The sequence below is a fragment of the Leucopleurus acutus genome, assembly GCF_964270905.1.
Source record: "Leucopleurus acutus genome assembly, chromosome: 11".
In the NCBI taxonomy this organism is placed as follows: Eukaryota; Metazoa; Chordata; class Mammalia; order Artiodactyla; family Delphinidae; genus Leucopleurus; species Leucopleurus acutus.
The window spans coordinates 2,559,390-2,581,350 of record NC_139152.1 but is presented as its reverse complement, the minus strand read 5'-3'; positions in this window follow the sequence as shown (position 1 = coordinate 2,581,350).

The window sequence follows — 21,961 nt, the reverse complement described above, 5'->3', positions numbered from 1 at the left end:
TTCCTCCCATAGATCCACCTACACGACTGTGAAGTAGGTTCCATTACTCCCTCTGTTTCCTGGTGGGGAAACCACGGCACAGAGTTAAGTGCTCCAGACGATCCGGCCCACAGAACCGGGATTTCAACGCCGTGGTCTAGACCTAGAGCCGCTTTCTAAATCGCTGCTCCGCTGCCCTGAGGATGCGTGTTGAGTTTGTCAGCGCACCTGGCTAGGGTGCAGTTGCTGTGCGACACCAAACGAGGAGTGTCTATGAAAGCAGCAGCTGCTAGTGACTGAGATGCCGACCCGCCATGAACGGTCATGGGCCATGATGAGGGGTGGCTTCCGTGTGCAACACCTAAGGCCCTGGTTGGTAGACGGCCAAAGTGGGTCTGTGTGTGTGTGTGTGTATGAGACACAGAGACTGCGAGGGCGGAGCCTGCGGGCACCACTGTGAGTGTGCTCACTGGGGTGACGTGCTCACGCCTGGCTCCGTCTCCGGGCCTCCAGCGGGACGCCTGGCCGGCTCCAGCCTCACTCAGGCCCCAGGAAGCCGCTTGTGTGTAATTATGTCACCCTCTAGTGGTTACTTCCGTATTAGCCCTTTATCCGAGGAACAGCCCCTCCCTCTAGGTGCAAGTGACCTCTGGGTGAGCAGACCCTCAGGGAACTTGGGGGGGCTGCAGGGGGGCAGTGCTGGGAAAAGAGGAGTGTGGCCAAGGGCAAGGAGAGAAGGGCAGGATCAGAAGAGGGCAAAGTGCTCTGGGAATACGGATTAGTTTACTCCCGCAGAGAAGGCGGAGGTGGGAAAGGCAGAACATCTGGAGAGAGGAGGGGCGCCTACGCATCCGTTTTTTTAACCTTTTATTTTTAATTGAGGTGTAGTTGATTTACAGTATAGTTTCAGGCGTACAGCAGAGTGATTCAGCTATATGTACACACACACATATCTACGTATATACGTACACATATATGTACACAATATGTATCTATTCTTTTTCAGATTCTTTTCCATTATAGGTTATTACAAGACATTGAATATAGTTCCCTGTGCTATAGAGCAGGTCTCTGTTGTTCATCTATTTTATACATAGTAGTGTGTATCTGTTCATCCCAAGCTCCTAATTTATCCTCCCCCCACCCCCTCTGGTAACCCTATGTTTGTTTTCTGTGTCTGTGAGTCTATTTCCACAGCAACATGGATGGACCTAGAGGTTATCATATTAAATGAAGTAAGTCAGAAAGAGAAAGACAAATATTGTATGATATCACTTACATGTGGAATCTAAAAACATGATATAAATGAACTTATTTACAGAAACAGAGCGCGTATCCATCTTTACCGAGCGCTGTTTCTCGTTTGTGAGCGTGGGTGCTACACCCCGGGCTCTCTCGGGAGCTTCAGTGCAGAGGGCTGGTGGGGTTGGAGAAGAGCTATATTTAACCAGTTTCAGTTCTCTTTTCCAAGGGAAGTAGGCACAGGCCGTGGGACTCACAAGGGCTGAGTAAATCCCAAACTCTCACCACCTGGGTGGACAGCTGGCTTGACTTCTTCTCCCCGGCCTGAGGCTATGTTCTCTCTGCCGGGAAAGGTCACTTGTGTCAGGATCCTCGTAGGTCTGTCATATCTTGATAAATATTTCAAAGGCAGGGAGGGGATTAAGATCCCTCCTACTCAGAACTGCTTTGTAACTCCATATCGGGCCTGGGATTCTGCTGTCTGCAGCCTTACGGGGCCGGAGTTTGAAGGTTATTCCCTTCTGGAAGGGTGCTGGCACTGAGCCAGGCTTTGCTGGAAAAAAGCCCTATTTGGATGAACCAGACCATTTACATTTCTTACATCATGTCAGACCCAGAGGAGGACTAAGGGTCGGCCCTGATGCTGAGTTCACAGCCAGGTCCCCTTTTCTGCCAAGAGGATAGGGTTAGAGGTTTAAAAAAAGACAGCCAGAAACTCAAGGGGTACAAAAGCAAAATCTCACCTTGCTGGTGTTAACCCTTCACACCCCAGAGAAGATAGTTGGAGATAAAAATCGCATCTCTACATCATGGGATCCACAGCTTTCGTGATTGCCAGTCGTTCCCAAAGAGGCCACTAACTCCAAGCGTGGCTTCCCCCCTGTGTCAGGGCATGAAAACAGCACGGAAGCCCTGTCCACACTGTCCCTAAAGCTGGAAAAATTTGTCTCAGCTCTGAACTCAGTGAGGTTCTTTGTTTGTTGTTTGCTGTTTATTTTTAAACAGTACTGTTTAAAGCCGAAAAGTTCAGGTAACTCTTTCAAGTTGTCCATGCCTGCTGTGGACCATCAAGAATTCCTTGACTGGGCTTCCCTGGTGGCGCAGTGGTTGAGAGTCTGCCTGCCGATGCGGGGGACACGGGTTCGTGCCCCGGTCCGTGGAAGATCCCACATGCCGCGGAGCGCCTGGGCCCGTGAGCCATGGCCGCTGAGCCTGCGCGTCCGGAGCCTGTGCTCCGTAACGGGAGAGGCCACAACAGTGAGAGGCCCGTGTACCGCAAAAAAAAAAAAAAAAAAAAAGAATTCCTTGATTTAGTTGGTTGCGGGGACTAAGCCGTCAGCATTTGGGCAGAAGAGGGAAACCTAGAGGTTGGACGATGCTTCCCTTTGAAGCCTCAAGGGCGCCGTGAGGACGTGTGAGGACAGCACCGGGTTTTACAAGTGGAGAAAACAAGGCGGAAAATGAGAAGGGACCTTCTCAAAGTCATGGGGTCTTTCCTGGGCCCGCACAGCTTCTGGGAACCCCGCACGCAGGCTTGCCTTTGTATGATGTTTCACTAAAACTCTGTGCGTCTGGAAGGGTAATCAGACGTGGGCAGAAGTCCACAGACATGGGCTCACGTGTGGCACTAAGTGACGGAGGTGCTAATTGATAAACCGCAGCAGGCGAGGAAGAGCAGCCACTCCAAACAGAGCGACGGTGGGAGCGGCTGTTAAAAGTGCTGCGTGGAGGGCGGGTAAATGAAGAAATAAGAAATAAATTGTAAAATATCTTAAAAGAAAAAGTGCTGTGGGGAAACGGGAGTCCCCACCTTTGGGATCCCCTTTTTGCCTGGTTCTCCATTCTCCCAATTTTATATATAGATGTTAAAAGTTTGACATACTTTGAAAACTCATATGTAAGCTAAGAAGCTGTCCTAGCAGGCAGAGCGGAAGTGAGTGAGCTGCGCTGTGACCGCAGCAGCGCCTGTGCGGCGCTTCACGTTAGAAACGGCCCATCTGCTTCCTTAGGCTACTACCCGCCCGTCATAATGTTCCATATAAACGTAGCACTTACTACAAACACCGCCGGAAAGCCGTGGCTACTATGTGAATTCACATGCTAATATTTTTCTGTGTTCTATAGTATAAGATAGGAAGTGCTTAAGATCTGAGCATTTGTTAATCCTGAACCACCATAAGGAATCTCATGGTTGAAGAGGGGCGGGAACAAATTAGAGGTATGGGATTAACAAACGACTATATATTATTGATTAGCCAAAGAATTTGTCTGGGTTTTTCTGGAACATCTTATGGAAAAACCCGAACGAACTTTTTGGCCAAACCAACATAAACTAGAGAAGCAACAAGGCTATATTGTACAGCACAGGGAATTACACCCATTATCTTGTAATAACGTATAGTAGAGTATAATCTGCAAAAATACTCAGTCATTATACTGTACACCTGAAACTAACGCAATATTGTAAATCAACTATACTTCAATTTGAAAAAAGAAAACAAACAACAAAGAATCCCATGGTTTAAATTAGATCATCTTAAATTATCCTTGGCTCTGGGAGAGAGCAGGTTGTTCTATTCTGATGCACGGATCGTGTTCCACACTGAGGGTGGGAGGTGTTTGTTCTGTTTTGCTTCCCCCCCCAACCCCCCAACCCCCAACCCCCCCTCCCCCCCCCCCCCCCCCCCGCCACGATGTATGACTTGGTCTTGTGGGAACTTAGTTCTGCGACCAGGGATCAAACCTTGGCCCCCAGCAGTGAGAGTGCTGAGTCCTAACCACTGGACCGCCAGGGAATTCTCTGTTTTGTTTTTCCTTAAAAAAAAATTTTTTTTTTATTCTGTTCATTTAAATTCTAAGACAAAGCTGGAAAAGGGAGAGTTGAAGACCTGAAAATAATATCTTCTATCATTTGCTATTCTCCCAGGAAAAGCAATGGCTCGCAAAAAAATAAAAAAATAAAAGTTGCAGGGATTAAGTCTGCGGTGTCCTACGTGAGAGAGCACCCAGATTCCATCTGAAAGTTGAGCTGCTTCACACCCCTTTCTAAACAGGAAGGATGCAAATATATGGCAGCATTAGGTGGGAGTCTGAATGTTTTCTTAAACGTTTCTTAGATGTTAGGGATCCTGAAAGCTTAAACAAGCAGAATATTCCATCCTGGGTGAGTGCCTGTCAGGAGAATGTTTCCTAGCTCCTGCCTGAGTGGACCTACCCCACTCCCTCCCCTCCCCAAAAAAAGAGTAAACTATCTCTAAACATCAAAATCAAATCAACAACAGCAATAAAACAACTTTAAAACGGCGTATCGGAGATCCACCAGATTCTATGCTGCATTTTTCTGCAGCATATACCAGTTTGGTTCGCTTCATGGTTAGACGCATCTGGATCTGGGTGGTGGTTTCATGGGTGGAGACAAATGTCAGTACTCATCAAGCTGTGTATTTAAGATTTGTGTATTTTACTCTATGTATAGTTTGTTTCAGTTTTATTTTTTTAAAGCTGTTTGTTTGTTTAAGTCAGAGGGGGCTTAACAGGTCAAGGGAGGTTTACTTCTCTGCGTACAAACGATCACAAGTTCTGTTTATTCAACGGGCCAATCAAACAGGTAGAGATTCTGCGGCGGCTGGAATTGAAAAGGGCCGGGCGCTTTGCCTTAACCCTAACCCGCAGCCCTGCGGCCACCCTTGCCCGGTAACTGCCACACCCTCCCTGGACCTTTCTGGCCTGGCTGCACTTGCTGAGCCAGGGCAGGGAGTTTGTCTTTCTGCTCAGCCACACCCCGAAGCCCCTGGTACAGTGTATGCAGTTGGCACTCGATAAATATTCTTTCAGTCTGATCACTTCTCTTTGGTTAATCTGTGTTGCGGGTGGGGAGTAGAGTGAGAGAGAGAGGGAAAGGGAAGCTGTTTTTTAAAGCCTAGATCAGAGACTCTGTGTCATGGGGAGCACCCCGGGACTGGCCAGGAAGTGGGACAGAGAACGCACAGACCTTTCTAGGTCTGCCTCCTTCTTTCAGGATGTTTCCGTAATGTTGGAAAAATACAGTCATTTCATCGTTGCCGTACCGCGCTCCACGCTGTTCCCTATGGAGCCCAGTCGGGTCACATTATACTTGGTGGTTCTGCTGTGCAGTTTTCCATTGTCATTTTGGTTGTCGATACTGGCTTTTCAGGTTGGGTGTGTGGTTTCTCTTGACACAAACACGAGTACCTTTTATCACTGAGATTTTCCTAGGGGTCCGGCCATTTTAAGCTGGAAATTGTCATCGGGATTCGTGTTCACGTTCCTGTGGGTGAAAAACACAGGCCTTTCTGCGGGGCAGGGGATGCAGCCGCTCTGTGCCACAAGGACAAGGGCACCACGGGAAAGCCGTGACACACGTCAGAGCGCCAGACCCAGCTGGCCTGCCAGTCCCTGACACCCCACATGGTGGCATCTGCAAGGGTGAGGCCCTTTGCAGAGGAGCAAGAAGGCTCCTGCCTATGTCCTGGACTTGAACTTGGGGGCACTGGCTACTGGGCGTGAGACCCATCTAATGAGGGTCCTCATTAGAATTTTCCTCTCTGGCAGCTTTTAAAATCTGCTTTTTTACTGAGGTATAACCTACATATAAAATAGAGACCTTGTCACAAATTTGCCACCCTTGCTGAGGCCATGCTAGTATCGAAGGTGCGCACAGAAGATACAGATCTTCTCTGTGTCTTTCCAATTTTAGTAGATCTGCTGCGGCGGCGGCGGTGAGCACTTCAATCCGCTTTTGTAAACGAAATTTCTAGCTGCTTTCGAAACCCACAGTCTTGTTTTATTTTGCGGGTGGAACCCAGCGGGTGATGTTGGGACAGGGCTGTGGCCACAGAGCATGGTTAGCTCGGGGAAAACAGCAGAGCCAAAAAATGCCCCCTGATTCAACACTTCCGCCCTCTGAGTGACTTCAGCCCGTATCCAGTTGCAGAGTCACAGGGTTTCTTTGGCAAAAACACAGTTTTGGGCTAGAGTCCGCCAGGCAAAGCCAGTGTCACCTGGCTAGTGGAGTTGGGGGCCTGTCTGCCTCACACGATTAGAGGCATTGTTTGTTCAGGGCTCCTCTGTAGAATGTTTATTCATGGAGAAGGAGAAGGAAGCTCCAGCAGCCCAGCTGGCTTTCCAAATCCTGGGTGGAATTTGTAACCCTCTTTTTCTCTTCCGTCGGATGTGGCTGTCACAGAAAGAGAATAAATATGGACCCCTGCTCGCCGCCGATGCTGTGCTTCCATTGCATTTAACACATAATGAAAGTCAGGTGTGTGCTCAGAGATACGGAGCTGAACCAAGGCGAGGAGTCCTACACTTCTGTCCCCAGAGCTGGTGACGGTTCTGGGCAGGATCCTCTGGCCTCCCTCAGTTGGCCGCTGGCTGAAAGATGTGGTCCTGCTGAAGTGTCCTCATCTTAAAACTAAATGACATATGAAAGAGGAAATACAAATGCCTAAGAATCATCTAAACGTGTCTGCCCTTGTGAATAATCAAAGAAATGCAGTTTAAAATGAAATAGTATTTTTTAAAATAAATAAATTTATTTATCTATTTATTTATTTATTTGTGGCTGTGTTGGGTCTTCATTGCTGCACACGGGCTTTCTCTAGTTGCAGCGAGCGGGGGCTACTCTTCATTGCGGCACGTGGGCTTCTCATCATGGTGGCTTCTCTTGTTGCAGAGCACAGGCTCTAGGCACGTGGGCTTCAGTAGTTGTGGCACGCGGGCTCAGTAGTTGTGGCTTGCGGGCTCAGTAGTTGTGGCTCACAGGCCCTAGAGTGCAGACTCAGTAGTTGTGACGCACGGGCTCTAGAGCGCAGGCTCAGTAGTTGTGATGCAGGGGCTTAGTTGCTCCACGGCATGTGGGATCTTCCCGGACCAGGGCTCGAAACTGTGTCCCCTGCATTGGCAGGCGGATTCTTAACCACTGTGCCACCAGGGAAGCCCAAAATGAGATAATATTTTTTACCTATCACAAGATGAGATTTTTTTTTTAAATGACACTATCCAATCATCTTAATTAACTTTTGTTCCTCAGAACTAAAAATTACTTTAGTGTTTTATTAGGCTTTACCTTCATGAAAGGTTGGAAATTTTTTAGACTATTTTGAAAGCATAATAAATTGCCTAATAGACTTAATAAACCAATTTAACTGGATTGGTGGACTGGTCAGTAGATGCCAGGGCTGTGAGGGCTGGAAAGGACTTTAGGGCTTATGTGGTTCAGCCCTTCATCATCTCCATGAGACCTCAGGGATGTAGAGCAGGTGTGTCTGGAGTCCCAAGTATGAAGGGCTAGAACTGCGTTAGTAAAACACTATGTGCTGTTGCTTAGGTCTTGCTGTAGGTGAATAGCTTAAAATAGGATTATGCTTTCTCTTCTCTTTTAATATCTCTAGCATGTTGTGCTTTACTGTCTTTCCAGACAGACAAAATGTCATAGGCCTCAAAAAACGGGAATCCAGGCCTGTTTTCCCATCCGCTCTCCGTCCTTATACGACTGTGTGTCTGGATGCCCTTCTGTGTTTTTTAAAAATTTTTGTTAGGGCTTCCCTGGTGGTGCAGTGGTTGAGAGTCCGCCTGCCGATGCAGGGGACACGGGTTCATGCCCCGGTCTGGGAGGATCCCACATGCCGTGGAGCGGCTGGGCCCGTGAGCCGTGGCCGCTGAGCCTGTGTGTCCGGAGCCTGGGCTCCGCAACAGGAGAGGCCACAACAGTGAGAGGCCCGTGTACCGCAAAAAAAAAAAAAAAAAAAAAAATTTTGTTAGAGTTGATTTACAATGTTACGTTAGTTTGAGGTGTACAGCAAAGTGAATCAGTTATACATATACATGTATCAACTCTTTTTTAGATTCTTTTCCCATATAGGTCATTACAGTGTTGAGTAGAGTTCCCTGTGCTGGACAGTAGGTTCCCATTAGCTACCTATCTTATAGGTAGCAGTGTGTGTATGTCAGTCCCAGTCTCCCACTTTATCCCTCCCCACTCTGTATTTTAATGAGGATTGCCACCTGACCACAGCTGCCATCTCTTCGGTAGACTTACTTAGCAACCATTTGAGCAACTCCAAATACACAGAGGTGTTTACAGTCTGAAAGGGGATTTTTAGAAGTCTATACATGAGTCTAATACAAAGTAGGATAGGCTGTGAAAGTTTGTGTTAGTCAAGCTCAGACTAGCTCCTGTCATGAACAAGTGTCAGCTGTAAATCGGCTCTAAAATTGTAGAAGTTCATTTCTAGCCCCTGTGAAAACCAAAATGTGTGTTCCCTATCGGCCAGCAGCTCTCCAGGCAGCAACTCCAGGACCTCGGCTTCTTCTGTCTGTGACTCTGGCTTTAGTCCTCCTTGAACCCTCCGTGCTTGTCCACAGGAGGCTGGAAGAAGCAGGGAGCATGGGGTACAGCTTGTGGGGGGTTTTCATGGGCCAGACTCGGGAGTTGCCGACATCATTTCTTCTGACATTCCACGAGGAAGAGCTCAGTCCTATGACCATTTTAGGACATCTGAGCGCTGGAAAATGTGATCGAGCCGTGTGACCAGCCCGTGAGCTCTGCCACGAATAGCTGTGAGGGTCCCAAGTGGGAAGATGTCGTATGGGGTGAAGTAACATCTCAGCAAATAAATGCATAGGTACCCAGGGATGCAGAAGTTATTAATACTTATTTCTACGATTAACTATCATTTTTGTTGATTTTAATAAACGCTTTGCTGCTGACTCCTCGTAGGTGTAGACGCACTTCAGGCCGTTTGTGTTTTCAGTTGTGGTGCCTCTCTAGGGTCAAGGACATGTTTGCAACCTGGCCGGATCCAGTGGAGATCAAGTCTTCCCCAACCACCCGATGTAGCCTTGGAGAGGAGCCTGAAAATCGTGAGCTCTCCCCAAAGCCACACGCAGACACGCTCCCATCAGTATTTTGTTTAATTTTTATTTATTTATTTAGCTGCACCGGGTCTTAGCTGCAGCACACAGGATCTTTTTTTTTTTTTTCAGTTGTGGCATGCGGGATCTAGTTCCCTGACCGGGGATCAAACCCCAGCCCCCTGCATTGGGAGCACAGAGTCTTAGCCACTGGACCGCCAGGGAAGTCCTCTCCCATCAGTATTCTTAATTTCAGTTCAGCCGTGACCGAAGGCAGGCGGTCTGAGGGCCTGTGCTGGTGGCTGGTCCCCACTCCTGCCATTTGCCGCCCTCACAGCTGTGTAACACAGACCATACGTCCTCCCGTCCTGCCCACGCGGGCTGACAAGCTTCTCCTTCTGCACTCATTGTGTTCCTGCGGGGTCGGCCCTCCCAGCTGGGCCCCAAGCTCTGGGCTGTCACTCCACAGACAGCAAACATCGCCAGCTTTCCTGAGTGCAGATCTGATGCTGCCTCTCTCCTGCTGGAGTGTCTTGGGTGCCCTGCAGATTGCAGACGGAGGCCCAGACTCCTGGAGTGGGGGGGTGTCCTGGGGTCTTCAGGATGAGGGAGCCCGCCTTGCCAGGAATTGATGACTTTTGTTTTTCCTTGAATTTGGGTTTTCTCTCTCTCTCTTTCTCATTCTGTGTTTTCTACAGTTGAATTTTGGACATGAAATTGTTATATGATGTTCTTGTCATTCTCAAAACGCGTTACGTGTTTCTTACCTTCGTCCAGTGGGAAGGCCTCCCCCTCCCATGTCCACCTGTGGGAATCCTGCCCGTCCTCTGAGGGACAAGTTCAAACACCACCTCCATCAGGGCTTCCCTGGTGGTGCAGTGGTTGAGAATCCGCCTGCCAACGCAGGGGACACAGGTTCGAGTCCTGGTCTGGGAAGAACCCACACGCTGAGGAGCAACTAAGCCCGTGCGCCACAACTACTGAGCCCGCGTGCCACAACTACTGAAGCCCGCATGCCTAGAGCCCGTGCTCCGCAACAAGAGAAGCCACCGCAGTGAGAAGCCCGCGCACCACAAGGAAGAGTAGCCCCCACTCACCACAACTAAAGAAAAGCCCGCGCAGAGCAATGGAGACCCAACGCAGCCAAAAATTAATTAAGAATTAAAAAAAGAAAACACCACCTCCATCGTGAAGCATCCCCTCCTTAGGAGTTAATCTGTCTTTCTTAGGATTAATAATTGGATACACTTACTAGGATAACAGCTGGACAGCCATTGGTACCTCCACTGTGACGTGTTACTCTGCTCAGTATAGTAATCTGGCCCGTTGCCCCGCCCCTGAAAGATAAGAACAATTTCACTCATCTGTGACCAAGACGTAGTAGACGCTCGATAAAATTTAATTGATTTGGAGTCACAGAAAGAACTTCCTTTGAATGACTCTCTGGCATTTTCGCTGGGTCTGACCTTTTTCCTATACTGAGTAGCAAATACGAAATAGCTAGTCATTTAGTTCTGATGATGGGAAATTACTCCCCATGTCATTACTGCATCTGCTTTTCCTAGTGATTAACTGTAAGGATGAGAAGTTACTGGAATAGAAAGTTTATCTCCCTGGCTGGTAGGTGGTGACCCTGGGCCGTGGGTTAGGTTGGCTGCCTTTACTACCCATGTGCCCGTAGTATCTTGCGTGTTACCTCTGTTATAGCCCTTACTACACGAAACGTAACTCACAGATTTCAGATGGAGCTTGTGGTTTTGATGATGGTGGTGATGATTTGTTTTACTTGCCTGGCTGCCACTCTAGACCAGCTTGGTCCGTAAAGTCCCTGTGATGATGGAAATGTTCTGTGACCTGAGCTGTCCCCAACAAAAGCCACAAGACCCACGGAATTCCCTGGCGGTCCGGTGGTTAGGACTGTGCTTCTACTCCAGGGGGCGCAGGTTCGATCCTTGCTTGTGCGATGTGGCAAAAAAACCCAAAAACGAAAAAAGCAGCCACAACACCCACGAGGGGACTGAGCCTTTGAAATGTGGCCGCTGCCACTGAAGACCGGAATGCTTAACTTCAAGTCATTTTAGCTTTTTTTTTGCCGCTCCACACAGCATGTGGGATCTTAGTTCCCCAACCAGGGATTGAACCCGGGCCCACGGCAGTGAAAGCGCCGATTCCTAACCACTGGACGACCAGGGAAGTCCTGAGGCATTTTAACTTTCAGTAGTCACGAGTGGCCAGTGGCTACCGTAGTGGTGATGCTGCATTCCTAGGGGAGTGACGTCTTATGGGCCTGTTGTCCTCTCCTGTGTGGCGCTAGGCACTCAGTGGCCTACAGTCAGTACCCGTCGAGGGATGGACACTTGCCAGGGGCCGCAGAATCCAAGGAGGCTGCCGGCGTCTGTGTGCCACCTGCATTCTCTGCAGCCCCCATGAGGCGGCCCAGGCCACACGGCCACCCGGCTCGGCCTCTGTCCTTGCAGCCTTCGCCAGGCCAGGAGGCCACCAGGGAGCAATTTAGCAGGAGGGCTGGGAGCCTGTGAAAGGGGCCTGGCAGAGCCGTAAAAGAAACAGAAGAATCTCGGTGGTGAACTGAGACCCTCAACCTGCCCAGGCTTGAATCGCGTGACCCTGCTTTTTCCAGAGCCAACCACACAAGTCATTTAATTCCAAAAACCAGAACCTGTAAGACCCCGGGACCTGGCCTGAAGGACTCCAGTGTGACTCTGGTCTGGGGAAAGGAGATGTGGGTATTGTGCTGGCGAAGGGAGGGAAGAAGGGGGCCGCCTGGCTGTGGAGGTTCTCCCCGTGAGGAAGGAAGTGAGGGCTCCTGTAGGGGTGAGCACTTTCTGCCTCTGGTCCCATTAGAAGGATGCTCGACACCTCTTCCCTCTGAGGACCTACCTCTCCCGCAGCACAGTCTAAGGGTCAGTCTGAACCGGGGGCCAGCTAGAGGCGGCGGTGGGCAGACCGCATCACCTAGAGTTGCTGGCAACCAGGGGGCCACGTCCACGTGGGCTGTCAGTCCCGGGACAGTCAGATGCCCCCTCCTCTCCTGCTCTGGGTGGGAGCCCCTCCGGCCGGTCCTTCCTCAGCCGTGTCCCTGGTACCTGGCTGGTGGAGGTGGAGGCCCAGGTGTCTGGCATCACCACTGCAGCCCTGTGGATCCAGGCTGCTGCTCCCACTATGCTTTTCCCTGCAGTAGGCATCTCCTGCTTGTTTATAAAAATGACTGAAATAACTATACTGTTTTTCCAAATGAAAATTGCCCATTTGGGGGGCAGAAGGTTGGCAACTTCAGTAAGAGTTTAAGAGCACAAGAAGACTGGAGAAGATGAGGCAATGACTTAACCGAACTCTCTGTTTCTGGGATGGAACGACGGAATTGTTTAGAAAAAAGAACCAGTGTCTGTAACTGCTTCCAGAAAACCCCATATGTGCAAATCCAGATTTATAAATACTTCAGAATGCTTGTTCACAGGGTAAAATGACTATTATATGTAATATATAAAAATATATAATACATATAGGAATGTTCCTTTAAATAAGAGAGTCACTTACTTAAAAGCTTTTGGGAACCCGACAAGCAAAATGAATGTGTGAAGTAGCCAGGAGAGAGGCGATAGAGAGCAGTGGGGAGTTTGGAAAATTAGCCTGTGTGTCCCCTCCCCCATCCATGAGGCATTTATATGTCAAAAATTTTAAAACTTTACGTTAGTCAAAGAGATTTGATTGGCTGACAGTTGGTGATTCCTGTTTTTAAAAATAGTAAGATTTCCCTAGGTCCTTTTTGTGTGTGTGTGTGTGTGTGTGTGTGTGTGTGTCTGGTACGCGGGCCTCTCACTGTTGTGGCCTCTCCCATTGCGGAGCACAGGCTCTGGAAGCGCAGGCCCAGCGGCCATGGCCCACGGGCCCAGCCACTCCGCGGCATGTGGGATCCTCCTGGACCAGGGCACGAACCCGCGTCTCCTGCATCGGCAGGTGGACTCTCAACCATTGCGCCACCAGGGAAGCCCCTCTCCAGGTCCTTTTAAAATATGCTTTGGTTTGCAAAAAGAGGAACACATTTACTTGGTAACATAAGATAAACATTTTAATTCTAGTTAGCCCATGGCTTAGAGAGAGGTCATTGGCCTGCAGGTGACGGGGATCCAGAGCTCCATTTATTGCTTTGTTCACTCTGTCCCAACCAAGGAATGTGCAGAAGTGGATGACACTTGCCCAGATAAATGCTTTTCCCCAGACCAGCAGACCCAGTGAAAGCAGATGACGGGAGAAAGGTGGGAGCACCCAGACATCTCTCCTTTCCCCTCCCCGCTCCCCTGAAAACAAAGTCCACAAGTGTGGCTGCCACGCTTCCTGTACCACACTCACCTCTGGCCATTCTTTTCTAGAGCATCTTTTTAAATTAATTTGTCAGGATTCGTGAGGAGGAAAAATTCCTCTTTCTTATCTTGTGATGGACTTTTGCTTGGTACCCAGGGAGAAAACTCTACTTTTCCAAGTGAGGTGAGGGGGAGTCAGCAGGGATCAGCCCCTCTGGGAACCTTGCAGGGACCAGAGTCTGGGGACTTGCACGACCTGCTCCTTGGGTTGCATTGCAGCAGATACAGAGGACACGTTTACACTTCCTGAGGCCCTGGGACCTGGGGAATCATGTTTCTCTGAAACATCAAGAATTAGTCTTTAGGGCTACCCTGGTGGTACAGTGGTTAAGAATCCGCCTGACAATTCAGGGGACACGGGTTCGAGCCCTGGTCCAGGAAGATCCCACATGCCGCGGAGCAACTAAGCCTGTGCACCACAACTACTGAGCCCGCGCTCTAGAGCCTCAACTACTGAGCCCGCGTGCTGCAACTACTGAAGCCCGCGTGCCTAGAGCCTGTGCTCCACAACAAGAGAAGCCACCGTCACGAGAAGCCCATGCACCACAACGAAGAGTAGCCCCCGCTCGCCGCAACTAGAGAGAGCCGGCGCAGCAACGAAGACCCAACGCAGCCATAAAAAAAAAAAAAAAAAAAGAATTAGTCTTTAGCGGGGTGGTCTCAGGATCCGGTTGTGTGTGCTGACACCCTGTGCCACAGTTGGGGTGGGTTTGCTCTCTCCTTCCCAAATAGTGGGAAGTTTGTCACTGTGGCAAACTTATCACTGTGAAGGACAAACTCATTTCTGGGTAAGGGCAGTTTTGCATTTCTCTGAAAGGCCACAATTAAAACCTCACCACTCCTACCCACTCTCTACCCTTCACCTCACCCCCAAGACATGATTTGTCCTGCAAGCTAGAGACGCAGGAGAAACGACACCGTGTTTGCGATATAAGGCTTCCCAAGGGGCTGCAAAGAGTAAGGTGGTGGAGCTGGGATTCCCCCTCCAAAAAAAACCCCAAACTTACTTATTTTCCCCTCCACCAACTGTTGAGAAATATCACAAAAAGGAATGCTATATGCCTTAAGGCTGAGAGGGTTCATTGGGCAAAGCTTAGAAGGAAGAACTAGAGAGAGACCCAGGGACGGAGAGTGACCCGTGGGAGAACTTGCTGAGACTGCCTTAACTGAGCTGAGAAGGAGAACAGTCACCAGGGGACTGTGTAGGAGGTTATGGGACTTTCTGATAAAGTCTGGGTTCATCATTGCATTAATCTCTGGTCTCTCCTTAAGAAAATATTTTAAAGAGAAAAGTGTCTATGGAGAGAAATACACGCTGGAGAAACAGCTAGCTACAGGACTAAGTAGCAGTTATTGACCACCCCCCCCCCCCAAAAAAAAGGTAGAGACAGAGGAGATTTTGCCAGGTGCTGTTTCCTGGAGCGAGTGGTCGAGGTAGCTGCTGCTTCTTGCATGGCTGGTCCAGGCCTTGCGCTTGTGTAACCAGCCCACGTGGTTTGCATTGAACCCCCTGAGCCCCTCCCTTCCTGCCAGCTCCACCTGCCCTCCAGCCAGCTGTCTCTGTACCTAAATTTTCCAATGTTCACTGAAGGCAGAGGTTTCTTTTTAAGGGTGAGGACCCTTTTTTAAGTAAGAAAAACAAGTTGTGTGCCCCAGGAGACAAAATAGTTATATTTTCCACTGAGATAGTATAGAGACTCCCTCAAATCATTAGGTATTTCCCATTTAAAAGTATCTGTGTTGAGAAAGACAGATATTGTATGACATCATTTACACGTGGAACCTAGAAAACAGTACAAATGGACTTATTTACAAAACAGAAACAGACGCACCAACTTAGAAAATAAACTTCTGGTTACCAAAGGGGAAAGGTGGTGGGGAGGGACAAATTGGGAGTATGGGATTAACAGATGCGCACCACCGTATATAAAATAGATAAACAACAAGGATTTACTGTCGAGCACAGGAAACTCTACTCAATACCTTGTAATAAACTATAACGGACATGCGTGTTATTTCCAGTTTGAGGCTGTTCTAGTCTTGACACATATTCTGGTGTGCGCGTGGGCAGATTCCTCCAGGAGAGTGGAACTGCTGTGTCTTCAGGAACATGTTTTTAAAATGTCACAGCTTTATTGAGCTATAACTCACATACCATATAATTCACCATTTAAAGTGCATAATTCAATGGTTTTAATATATTCCTTGAATTGTAATATACTGGCGTCATCAGTAGCACTTTTAAGTGAATAAGTATTTTATCATTACAAGGATGTCCATATACGTAGACTGTCAGAGTGGAAGTACGTGGACATATTTACTCATGTTGGAGACAGTGCTTGGTCTGCGTGTTCTGTGGTTGTGTGGTCTCCAGATATCTTTAGCCCCTAGGGGAGGAGCCACTGGTTCCAGGCATTTCATGTAGAAATTTGCCATTAAAATCCATCCATCCATCCATCCATCCATCCATATATATGTAATCTGAAAGACTCCATGCTTTAATTCGTTGCATATTCCTATGAACGGTTCTATGACAGTGGTTCTCACATTTTCTTGGGCATCAGAACCACTGATGGCTTGTTAAAACGGATCGCTAGGCACCACCCTCAGAGCTTCAGATTCAGTAGGTCTGGGTGGAGCTCGAGAATCTCTGTACCTAATCGGTTTTCAGGCGTTGCTCATGCTGTTAGTTGGGGACCATATTTCGAGAAACTGGTAGCGGCTGTTACCTTGGAAGTTGGAGGACTGCGTGCGGAAGGAATTCTTTCAATCATTCAATAGATGAGATGGGGTATAAGACACAATTTTTTGGAGGGAAGAGGGCAGTTAGCAGGCTCTTGTAGTAGCTCAGAGTATGGCAGTAGCAATGGAGAGTCAGGAATACATTTTTAAAGTATTAGGAAGCCACAGTCAAGAGGCCTTGACAATTGCTTTGACATGGAGGGTATGGGTGAGGGAGGGGTCATGAAGGACACCAAGATTTCTGGCCTGGATCCGGGAGGAGAATTGGAGGACAGAGAGCAGGCAGGATTGCAAGGAAGAGGTGTAGCCAATCAGTATCTTCATGTCTGTACTTCTTAGCTCTCTAAGAAGACTTACTCAACCATCATTTCATGGTCAAAAGGTGACTGACCCCCCTAAGAAACTAGAAGCATGTGATCATGGGAGTTTCTCTGGACCACGGATGTTAGATGCTCAGTGGGGATTCAATATCAGATTTCAGAGGGACTCGTAACTTTAACAAACAAGAATTGTTCTGAGTACATTGGAAATTATCGCACTCCTTCTTTATTGCAATATCTCTCGGACCCTTCCAAAAGCAACTTGAAGTTTTCTTTTTGACCAAAGCGCATTGCTAGGTGCCGTCCTTGCTCTGTCCCTCTCCAGCTCTACATCCTGACGTGGTCGTCCTTGGGCTGATGCGTCCTGCCTTTCAAGTAGGTTTGTCGTCCCTGCTGGACCACAGCACCTTGGGGAAGCAGCTCCCTACACATTTCCAGACGCTGGATGGTGCTCGAGTCTCTGAGGAGAAGGTAGAGACGTGGCTGGCGTCTCTGAAATCTCCATCTGCAGCCGACAGTGGTTCCCAAACAAGAGGATGAGGAGCGAAGCAGCTTCTCGCTGGTCGGTGGGCTGCAGCGTGCGGAGGCCTTGGTGTCCCGCCTCCTGTTTCCTTGAGAGCAAACGAAGGCTTTTCTTTCCTTTCAGTGGGGTTCTGTCCTAATGACGGGGAGGAGATGGTGAACAGGATCGTTTCCAGAGCAAAGACACAAAACCACGAGTAAACAGATGAGCACGCCAGCTTCTTGTGTGTTACTTTCAGAGCTGCTGCAGACACTCACAGGAAGCTGGGGAGGAGGACGGAGGGCCTTCTCTGGAGCAGGCGGTCAGTTAAAGATGTGACCTCAAGGACAGAGGAGCCTGCCCTGCACAGAGAGAGGAGAAGCTGGTCCCGAGGTCAGCCAAGTGCAAAGGGAGAAACCGTGGGGACGGGCGGAGGCAGGCCTCAGACAGCTGGGGGTTCCTCCAGCAGAGTGGAAACCAGGAGAGGGTGGGAGGCCCGGCCCGGGGTGGGGGTGGGGGTTGAAAGGCCTCGCGTATGTGTTGAGGAGCTCCGACTTCATCCTTTAGGAGACGGGGAACCTTTCTTTAAAAAGCAGAGAAGTCTCTGGTCAATTTTGAGTTTTAAAAAGAGCTCCTTTGGGACTCCCCTGGCGGTCCAGTGGTTAAGACTCCACGCTTCCACTGCAGGGGGCACGGGTTTGATCCCTGGTCGGGGAACTAAGATCCCACACGCCGTGTGGGGCGGCCAAAAAACATTAATTAATTAAAAATAAATAAATAAAATAGAAAGAGCTCCTTGGCCGCCGTATTCGTTGAAAGGCAATGCAGTTTTCCACCATCAATGTAGGGTCTTCTCCTCCCGAAGACACAGTCCCTTGGTCAGCATCCCTGTTACAAGCTATCCGGAACTTCTTTCCACTCTCTCCCCAAGCCTTGCGCTTCTTCACGTTGCTCCTTGCCTCTGCGCCCCTCACACCTCACAGGGTCTGTCTCCGACACTCATCGCAGCCTGGCTGGGATGGCCCATCTCAACATAAACACCAGCTCTTTAAAACCATCATTCTATTTCTTATACATCAACTATCCTTCAAATAAAAGTGAAAAAAATCCTATTATTCTATTTTAATGTCTCCAGCTTTAAACAACCTGTTCTCAATCCATGTATCATTCTGTTTGGGGGGCAAGTCTGCTTTTTTTCTCCCACAAGGCTGCGTGTGTGAGTGTGTGTGTGTGTGTGTGTTTATACTAGTCACTTTGTAATCAGCCTGTATTTTATAAACATTGCTTTTGGGGCTACTTCCTACAAATCAGGATGTTGCCCTCGGACAATCTTCCTCTTGGTGAGAGGCAGTGGTGAAAAGCAGGGAGGCAGAGCAGAGAAGGCCTTTGCTTCGGGGGTGGTACGTGACGTGTTCAGCCTGTGTTTGGGGAAGAGGGGAAAGGTCTTGATTCCAAGCCAGGGTCTCCCATTCAATCGCTGTAGGACCGAGTTCCTGGGCCCCTCCACTTGGTTCCCTGTGGTTTCCCTGCTCAAAGTGAGGATAAAAATAGCCTGTACCATAGCATTTTAGTGACGGTTAAATGAGGAAAACGGGTGTCAAACATTTGGCTCAGTGCATGTAGAAGGTGTTTAATAAATGCTCACGAGTATTAGGTATTGTCACTGGCCGTCCATCAGGAACTGTTTATTGACAGGTGTACGTACAGCAGGCAGGATGGGGCACCCAGGAGAAGGAGGGGGGCACATCCTACCTTCAGCAAACGCTGGGCCTACCGGAGAAGCAGGAACACACAGAGTTCCAAGGCAGCGCGTGCAGGCTTGGCGGTGCAGGCTGGACACCATCCTCCAGGGGCTGAGGAAACGCCGGGTCAGTGGAAAGAGCCTCCTGGCACTGCATTAACCAAAGGCAGCTTTACGGAGGAAGTGAACCTTGGTGGTGGACTTGAGAGTCGTTTGAGGTTTGAATGCTGGAGAGGCAGAGGATTAAGATGAGGTCTTGGGTGGGGAAGCAGGGCTTGTTCTCAGAGCAGGAGGCTGGAATAGGGACCCCGTGGCGGGAACTTCAGGCAAAGGGTTGGGGGGTAGAATGAGGCCAGGTTGGGAAGTTTCGGGGGCTCAAGGGCTGAATTTTCAACCAGGGAATTTTCAACCAGGGAAACATTATGATGCACAGTCAGTGCTGCAGGAAAGCTGGTGTTGGAGCCCCGTGGGTTAGACAGCAGAGAGCACTTCCTGGAAAGCGGGGAAGGGGGATGACGGCACCTGCATTGCAGGAGGTGTCGTCGGGTGTCCTGCGGTCCATGAGGAGCCTTTCTCTGCAGAGGTGGAAATGGAGTGGCCAGGTTGGCCGGGGGATAGCGGGGAGGGGAGGGAAGGCACAGGCCTGCAGCTCTGGTACCCCCCCCCACACACACACACAGAACTCCTGGGACCAAGGGCAGCACTTGGACAGCAGCCAGGAGTTCACACAGGGACCGAGCTTGTCTACCTGCTGTGCCAGGACTGTTAACAAAATTGCAAATGACCTTTGAATTACAAGGCAGCAGCTCCTCGCTGGGTCTCAGAGTAAGAAGTAGCCAGTGGCGACCTGGAAAAGGTCCCTGCAGGTTTTTCTTTCTGGGTAGGTTTCCGGGGGGTGGGGGGGCCCATCTGGGGCCAGGGGGCAGGTGTGGGAGGTGACATCACTTCCTAGGGGACACCTAAGCTGCTTGAGTCCTTGGGCTCTGGGGGAGGCCAGTCCTGAGCAGGCAGGGGTGGTTTTGTGAACAGCCAGTGACCTTGGCGGGCGCTTGTCCCACGGGTGGGGTTTTCTGTGGCATCACTGCTCTTGTGTGTGGACAGCAAGGAGACGCCCCTTCAAGGGCGGAGCTGCTGCGTCGGCCCCAGCCCCCAAGCCCCTCTCTGGGTCTCCCAGCTGCTCGGGGTGGACACGGCCTCTTAGGGAAAGAAAACTTGTGACTGAAAAAGTCCCAATTCAAATATGCACCCCTTTGGCTGTGACAGTAAAGTGGTCTCAGTAAGGACCCTGGACGTGTGCAGAGGGGCCCGAGTACAGCAGGGCTACACCCCACCTGGCCACTCAGTGGTTTGGGGGATGCTCCCCCCAAGGACCCTACACAGGGTAAACCATCGCCCTCATTCGGGATCCTTGTCCCCCCTTGATGTTCCCTCGAGGCTCACTGGACCTGGCATATTACGTACTTATTTGTTCATGGCTGTATCTCTGGCACATAACCAGGCCTCCAAGACGCATTTGGCGAACGACTATTTTGAATGAATGAAATCATGCGGCAGGCGGGCAGAGTAGATGTCTGACCAGCTCGTTCTGACCCTCAGGAGGGGTCCTGACTGAGAATGTGGCATCCTCCCCTGGCCCCGAAGAGAGAGACCCTGGACCGCCCCCCTGCTTAATCCTGCCCTGTCCGCTCTCTCTTTCGGCCAAACCGTGGGCCTCACAGCCTCCTTCCTCCCCAGCCGGGTGGGGCAAGACGTTTCCATTCTGCCCATGCCAATGAGGCCAGTCGCTGGGGGGGGGTCACGTCTGTGCGTGGGAGAGAGCGGGTCCTGAGGGCTGCTGTGTGTGCGTTTTGGGGACAAGTGTTCAATTTCAGGTGCCGGACATCTGGAAAGCAGAGAAAGAAGCCACCACATGTGCTAGGGTCTTCTGTTTTCCTCTTCTAAGTTTTAAAAACATATTTTTTAATGAGCCAAGAGTTCGCTGGAAAGCACGGGGTGGGAGGAACAGCCGCCCGAGTGATTCCCGCCTCGGGCGATGTTGACGAGGGCGGGATGTGCGGCTCGGGGAAGTTTGGCCTTAGCGCCTGTGCTGGAGCTGGGCGGTCAGAGCCGCTCTGACCGACTCCTGTCCTCGGAAACGGGCCTAACGTGGCCTCCGGTGAACCTGGGACTTGCAGGAGAGGTTTCACGGGAGCCTGATGCGAGGGCGGCACAGAAATGAGAGAGAGGGACCTGGGGATGAGAAGGGGCACCAGCTGGGAGAGAGAACTCAGCTCCCGGGTGGTGGGGATGGGCCGGCGGGAGCGGGTGTGGGGAGGGAGAGGACCAGGGGGAGCGGCCCCGGCCCTCCAGCCCCCAAGAAGGGCTGGTAGTGGGGTGGAGGGTATTTGCACAAGCAAACTCTTTGAAGCTTCTCTCCTGTCCTCCCACTCTGGCCCTGGTCCCCTCCCCTCCATAAAGCCATTAGCTTCTGGTGCCAGCCCTATCTCTGCTCCATCTCTGGGCCCAGTCGGTGCATTCACAGACCTCCTGCCCTGGGGGACGGGGAGGTTTTATGGGGGGAGGGCCTCTTCAGAGGAGGCGAGGTCTGTTAGGAAAGCAGGGTGTGGGGCACTGCCGGCGGCCGCCAGGCCGGATCATTTCCGAGCTGGCTCTGCATGACAAAGGGGCTTTGATCTGCCCCCCACCAGCCCGACACACCTGCCCGCGGGTGCCCCCGCCCCGACGGAGACCTCCCGAAGAAAAGCCCGGAGGGGGTGGGGACAGCTATGCCCCAGCTCCCCCGGGCCCTGCTCGGCCACCTTCCTCTCCTGGTGGCCCCGGGACAGAGGTATCTCCCAGGCTGATGACCCAGAGCCCCTCCCGGAGAGCCAGGAGGCCCTGTGCTGCTCGGTGAGATGGGGGTGGTCTCGGAGTGTGGGGGCGGGGGTTTCGTTGAGGTGGGGTGCTGAGGGGCCCTGGGGGTGTGGTCACGCCCTGGATGGGGGCTCAGGGAGGAGAGGAGGTGGGGTTGCGTTGCCAGAGGCTTGCTCCAGGGTCCGTCTGTCTCCAGGGGCTCTGGGAAAGCTGTTCTCTGGGAGCAGGCAGTCTGATGCGAGGGTGGCAAACCCCTCCCTCCTGGAGGGCACAGAGGAGGCATGGGCCACCGAGGGGCCACCGCTGGCGCAGCCTGGAGGCAGCTTTT